Below are 7,321 nucleotides of genomic sequence, written 5' to 3' on the forward strand. Positions count from 1 at the left end.
TAGGGGTCGAACTGGAGTTACGGCTGCTGGCCTACGCCCGAGCCGCAGCCGTGCCAGATCTGAGCCTCGTCTCAACCCCCTGCGTGAGGCGAAGGATGGAGCCCGCAACCTCATGGTTCCTGGTCAGATTCGTTTCCTCTGTGCCACGAGGGAAAGTCCTGAATCAACGATGTACGGATTTAGGACGCTATGGAGGGATGCATTGGCCGGCCCCAGGTCATATGGGGTTCCGGAGCCAGGGATCCGATCCAAGTCCCAGCTGTGGCAACGTGATTACTTGAAAGAGGACCCTTTAAAGCCGGGGTGGGGGTGGCGATGACACTGCATGCCATGGAGGTGCTCACCTGTCCTTTTTGTGGACACCTTTTCCGCGGTGGTGACAATGGATGCCCTGGCTGCCGTTCGGAAATGAAAGGTGAAGGCCAAGGTCCACGGTCCGTGGTCGGCGTGGTTCGTCTTCAAGGCCACGGATGAAGAAATGGGCTCCAGGAGGAAAGAGTCCAGGCCTTATGCCTGCCCTGCCTGGAGAATCCATGTCGCCACACAGCGATCCATCCCGATGCGTTCGTTGGTCCTGCGACGCCCCCTGCCGTAGGCTGCTTTTTATAGTCTCCGAAAAGGTCCGCCAGATGGCTCCCGGGGTGGGCCTGGGACGACCAAGTTCGGGGCCGGAAGAGGCCACTTCCAAGTGGGGGAGGAGTTACAAGTGGGCGGCAGACCTGAAGATAACCTGGAGGGGAGGAAAAAGGAGGGGAACCGTGACCGAGCGAGCCGGAGGGGAGGGGAGGGGAGGGACGATGGGATGGCACCATCGGGAGTCCTGCTCAAAGAATTGGAGCCTCCTTGAGACATGCGACCACATCCATCATTCCAGAGGGAATGGAAGCATCTTCCCCATGGTTGTACAATGATACATGTCCTTCAGAGTCCCTGAGAAAAAAAGGAATACAAGGCAAGATTTTGTCCGTGGAGGGAAGGGGGGGGGGGGGGGAGAACAGAGGCTCCAGACTTTGGATCTCTTGGCACAGGGGCCTCCTGCGCCGTATGGAAAGGACTGTTCCTAGGGTGCTCTCAGAATGGGATTTCTGGGTCCCACGAACCTTGTGTGTTGGACAAAGAGGCAGAAAGAGGGGTTCCCGGCTGGAAAGCCCAAACCACAGCTCTTCAGATGGGTAGGGAAGGGCAGACAGACTTCCGGCCCCAAGCAGTGATCTGGACCTCCAGAGGCCTTAGGACGACTTCACTGAGAACACGCAGAATCCGACCCAGCCACAGCGTCCTCTATACCTAGCTCTGTTTCACTTTCTCTGTCTCTCTCCCCTCCTCCTCTTTCTCCCTCTGATTCTGCCTCTCACTGTCTGCCTATCCTCCGTCCCTCCCTGTCTGTCTCTGTCTCTCTCCCTCACAAGCACACCACCGCGGGTCCCCCCCCTCCCCCCCCTTCTTTCTCCCCCCCCCCCCCCCCCCCCCGGCATATGCTATTATCCTTTTCCTTAAGACTGTGATTTACATGCCATGGAGTCTCCCTTCCCCAGGGAAACCTACAGTGCCTTTGTCCTTAAAAGAGGCAGGGGATGGTGGGGCTGAGGGCAGACATTATTTGAACAGGTGTGAGGACATACATAGGTCTACTGCCTCGGACTGAGGCCATTCTGAAGCTTTTCGGGGGCGTGGGAGATCACACTGTTCCCGGTGCGTGCGTGTGTGTGTGTGTGTGTGTGTGCGCGCGCGCGTGCAGGTGTGTGGGGAGGGAACCCGAATGGGGCACCCCCAGACCGACCGCTTCGGCTTTGGCGCTGGCATGTGGAGGATCTGGAATCCAGGGCCCTCTGGAAAGGACGGATGTGAGACGGACACCCTCTTCTTCCCGTCTTGAAAGCAGGAGAAAAACCTTCCTCTAGAAGCCCAAGTTCAAAGCCAGCTGTTTCAAGGAACGTCTGCCTCTGGCAAGGGGGAGGGGGAGGGCGAGGGCGAGGGGGCGGCCTGGAGGCAGCCTGGAGCACCCACGGCATGCATTCAGAAACCTCGTGCATCTCTCTTCCGGTGCTATCTTTGGGGGGACGTGGTACTCTTGGGCAAGTCCTCCGAACGATAGTGGAAACAAACATCTGTCTTCTCTCCCACACCTGGTGAATGCAGACAGACACACTGGAAGAGCACCCACCCTCCCTTTTCCCCCAAAGGACTCTTGTCACTGTACAGACGGGGGGGGGGGGGGGTGGCCCACGGGGGTGTCACACGCAGTCTTGGTGGCTCGTCTATGTTTCCAATCCGCCCAGGCAGTGCAGGCGGCCACCACTGCTGCTGCCACCTCTCACCGATCGTTCATCCTGTCCGTCAGTGCTATGACAGCACTAAGCTCTTCAGGGAGAAAATGCTCCCTGCCTTTCCTCTCGGAGGGCACACTGAGGGCACCCACTCCCATTAACAAAGTTTATTCACCTTGACAGGAAGAAAAGAGCTTGGGGTTTTTCACACCGCTGCAGATGACACTTTCCTACCGACTCTGGAATTCTCTTGCTCATTCTCCGGTGGGCCCGCCCCCCCATTTCAGGAGAGGGTGTTTGGTTCTGGGTTGGGGTGCGTGTGTGCGCGCGCGTGTGTGTGTGTGTGCGTGTGGGTGTGTCTGTGTCTTGCTTTTTCATTTTATTGGAATACAGTTGACTGACAAAGTTGTATGAACTTACAGGGTTGTTTCTGGGTGTTCGTCATGGCAGTGAAAGGAAACACCAGGATTTCCCTAGAAAGCCATCCCGTTCACCTGATCGGTGGCATGGAGGACATTCACATCCTCCTTGAGTTTCGCATTTGAAAGTGAGGGGCGGGTGCGTGCAGCAGGTCCCCCACCCCCACCCCACCCCGCGCCCCGAACGTGCCTCCCGCAGTGGCACTAGGAGTGTGTGCAATGAAAGGGACAGGACACCAGACACCAGAGGACCATTCTGACCCTCCTTTCCTTCTCTCTTCAGAAAGCAGGAAATAAATCTCTTGGGTGAAAGAAAAGTGTGCTCCCTGCCACGAAATTTGGGGGGGGGGGGTGTCGGGTTGGCGATAAGGACTTCACTGCTCCCATGGCTCCTGCAATGTTCACGAATCCTCCAAATCCTCAAGGCAAGATGGTTCACAACCAATACATGAGCGAGCTGTCAGAGACACCAGGGACTGAAACACTCCGTATTAGGGAGGGGTCCTCACTCACTTTCATGCAAAGGCAGCCACAACAGCAGCCTTTTCAAAGATGGCTGCAGGCAAGGGGGTGGGGGAGATGATGGAGAAAGTGGTGGTGGCGGCGGCGGCGGCGGCGGCGGCGGCGTGGCAGACTTGGATCACGTCCATTATGTTCATTCAACAAACAGTCGGGGCGATGGGAGAATGGCCGCTTGGTGGTCTGGGTTTCTCCAGGCTCCCTGGCCCACTCCCTGCCCCACACCCCCAACCCCCCACACCCCCTTGGACATGGGCAGGAAGGTTTCTAGAGAAGGCAGTGCCTGACCTGCTGGCTCTGTCACCCTGGGGGGAGAACATTTCGGAGAGTCGCCAGAGGCTTCAGACTTCCTACCCCTCTCCCTCCCCCACTCTGAACCCTGGTAACTAGACTTCATTCAACCGACACTTAGGATGGGTCATCCAACTGTTCTCTCATGAAGGAAGGAAGGAAGGAAGGAAGGAAAGAAGGAAGGAAGGTCGGTCGGTGGGTAGGTGGGTGTGTTTTCTGCGTGGGGTGAAGCCTTCCCTCCCTCGATGCAAGCCTGATATCCTCACCTGTCACAGAGACTGGACCCCTAAAAAACTACTGTGTCCGGTTTTCTCCCATTTAGGGGGTTCCAGAGTGTGTGTGTGTGTGCGTGTGCGTGTGCGTGTGCGTGTGTGCGTGCGTGCGTGCGTGCGTGTGTGTGTGTGTGTGTGTGTGTGTTGAGGGCCACACCCACGGCATATGGAGGTTCCCAGATGACGGATCGAATCGGAGGCTTTAGCTGCTGACCTCCTACACCACAGAAACAGGAATGCCAGGTCCGAGCCGCGTCTGGGACCAACACCACAGCTCACGGCAACACCGGATCCTTTACCCACTGAGCGAGGTGGACAGGCATCGAACCTGCAACCTCATGGTTCCTGGTCGGACTCATTTCCACTGCGCCATGGCGGGAACTCTGCTTTGTGGTTTTGGCGTTTGGATTCCAGAAGGTGGCGTAGGGGTCCCTGTTCGTCGTCTATTGGATAGAGACTCTTTTGTGTGTGTATATGTTCATCCCATCCTCCTCATGGATCCCTCTCCCCCGCCCTCATGATTTCTTTTCCCCCCTCTGCTTTTTAGGGCTGCCCTCGTGGCATATGGAAGTTCCCAAGCGAGGGGTTGAATCGGAGCTACGGCTGCTGGCCTACGCCACAGGCACAGCCATGTGGGATCCGAGCCGCGTCTGCGACCGACACCACAGCTCACGGCACTGCCTGCCGGATCCTTACCGCCCCCCTGAGCGAGGCCAGGGATCGAACCCACACCCTTCCCTGCAAAGGTTCCTCGTCGGATGCGCTTCCATGGTGCCACGACAGGAACTCCCCCGTGATGGTTTTTTTTCACGCTGGTGTTCCCACCCACAAGGAAGGAATGGCCCAATATTCTGGAATCACCTAGAGGGGAAAAGACGCTGAAAAAGAACGGAGGGATAGATGGATGTAGATGGATCACTGAATCCCCTTGACTGTACACCTGAAACGAACACAACATTGTAAGCAAGCCCACTGTATGCCGAGCTAAAGCAACAACAACAACCAACAACCACAACAACCACAACAAACTTACATCTTAAAAAAAAAAAAAAAAAAAAAAAAAAAGATGTCCCCTGCAGTTCCCATCAGGGCTCAGCGGTAATGAACCCGACTAGGATCCGTGAGGATGTGGGTTCGATCCCTCCCCTGGCCTCGCTTGGTGGGTTAAGGATCCCGCGTTGCTGTGGCTGTGGGGTAGGCCCGCAGCTACAGCTCTGATTCGACCGTGAGTCTGGGAACTTCCATAGGGCTGGGGCGTGGGCATTAAAAAAAGATATACTATATGCATACTATATACATATGTAGGAGTTCCCGTCATGGCTGGACGAATCCGACTAGGAGGCCTGAGGGTGCGGGTTCGATCCCTGGCCTCGCTCGTTGGGTTCAGGATCGGGTGTTGCCGTGAGCTCTGGTGTAGGTCGCAGACAGGGCTCGGATCCCGCGTTGTGCTGGCTCTGGTGTAGGCCGGTGGCTACGGCTCCGATTGGACCCCTAGCCTGGGAACCTCCATGTGCCATGGGTGCAGCCCTAGAAACAGAAAATAACTACGTGTGTGTGTGTGTGTGTGTGTGTGTGTGTGTGTGTGTGTGTGTATACAGATAGATATAGATATATAGATATAGATATATCACCTAAAGGCCCAGGACTAGAGAAAGCATTGGGTCATTAGGATCTAAGAATCTTCTCCCCGCCCCCCAAATCCATCCATCCATCCATCCATCCAACCCACCCTCCCTCCCTCCCTCCCTCCCTCCCTCTCTCCATCTTTCACTTTTCCTGATAAAGACAAAGGGACAAAAATTGTTTGTTTGGTTGTTTCTTTGTTTGTTCGTTTTTTTCTCAAAAGTTGTACATCTACTTTGTAACTTATACCTCTGTCAGAGGGATGGAGAATCCTTGACCTTTTCCTCCCTACCCAAATCCTTCCAGAAATCAGAAACTCAGTGGCTGGAAAACTGGACTGGATCCTGAAGTTTTTCCAGTTGCCTTCCATCTCTGGCTACAACTCTCTTCATCAGCGTTTCCCATTTTCTCCCACCCTTTGGACCTGGCATCCTTGCGGATGAGAACACGTATCGCTTGTCCCGAGGCCCTGAAAACGGAAGCCCGTGGAGTCCCTCGATGAACACATCAGAGAAATGGTCTCTGAGAGTGAAACCATCACCCTGTGTTCATTTCTCTAAGAGCCCCTCGGAAAGTTGGCCCCAACACCTGACGGCATTCTCAGAGGGGCCTTTCAAAAGACTGAAGGGGCGTTCCCGTCATGGCTCCGTGGTGAGCGAATCCGACTAGGAACCGTGAGGTTGTGGGTTCGATCCCTGCCCTCACTCAGTGGGTTAAGGATCCAGCGTTGCCGTGAGCTGTGGTGTCGGTCGCAGACACGGCTCAGATCCCACGTTGCTGTGGCTCTGGCGTAGGCTGGCAGCTATGGCTCCGATTCGACCCCTAGCCTGGGAACCTCCATATGCCATGGGAGCGGCCCAAGAAATGGCAAAAAGACAAAACAAACAAACAAACAAACAAACCGAGAAAACAAAAGACTGAAGGGACTTTCCCCTCTCCCTCTCTCTTCCCTCTGTCTCTCTCTGTCTCACTCACTGTCTCTGTCTGTCTCTCTGTGTCTCTCTCACACGTACACGCACACACACACAGAGTCACCGGCTCCGTTCTTCATATGTAACAGTTTGAAAGTTCCAGGAAAGTTTGGCAGCCCAAACCGGCCTTGGTACTCCAGCTCCAATTAAGTCTCAGAGACAGAGTTTTGGGTGAAGCATAAAGAACAGCTTTATTGCTTTGCCAGGCTAAGGAGGCCACAGCAGGCTAAGGACCTCAAAACTGTGTCCTCCCTTGAGAGGGGATAGCAAGGGGTTCTATAGGTTTAGCTTAATGGTGGGCATGGGGGTGGCGGAGCTGTCTAGAAGCATCAGGGTGCTTGCATTCTCCCTGGATAGGAGATTAGGATAGACCATTTCAAAGTCATCAAGGCTGGAGTCAGGTGGTCCATGGAATGTTTCTAGTGTCTTTGGGGTTATGGCATTTTGACCTTCTCTCCGGAGTGAAGATTGCTCATCCACGGGGTGGGGGGGGGGGCGCAATCCTTAGGGAGTGTTTCAAGGGTAGAGAAAACACCAGGTTCACTACAACTCTGACTCGACAGTAGTCATTAGTCATAAGTTCGTGGGCCAAGGCAAGCCATAACCTAATGGAGACTATTTCAAAGTAGCTTTTAGCTGTAACAATGTCTCTGGCTCCAACACACCAGCACTCCCGGGCTTGAGCTTGGTTTCAGTTTCAGAGGAGGGAACTCTGGCTCCAAGGATTAACCCCTTCGTTCCTTTGGTTTCTGTGGGCCTGGTTCGGGGAGCCCATCCACATCACCGCCTTTTGAGAGGCCATCTGACAACTGTTTCACCAAAGCGACGTCATCTCAAAACAAGGAAACCAGTTCCATAAATGGAGGATCTCTCCCTTCCCCCTCCCTCCCTCTCCTTCTCACTCTCCTCTACCCACAGCTCATGGCAACGTGGGATTCGTAACCCAGTGAGCGAGGCTG

This window comes from Sus scrofa, chromosome 8 (assembly GCF_054392235.1).
Source record: "Sus scrofa isolate SSC_HxYL_T2T_F1_AM1 chromosome 8, Sscrofa_HxYL_maternal_Yorkshire_Landrace_v2.0, whole genome shotgun sequence".
In the NCBI taxonomy this organism is placed as follows: Eukaryota; Metazoa; Chordata; class Mammalia; order Artiodactyla; family Suidae; genus Sus; species Sus scrofa.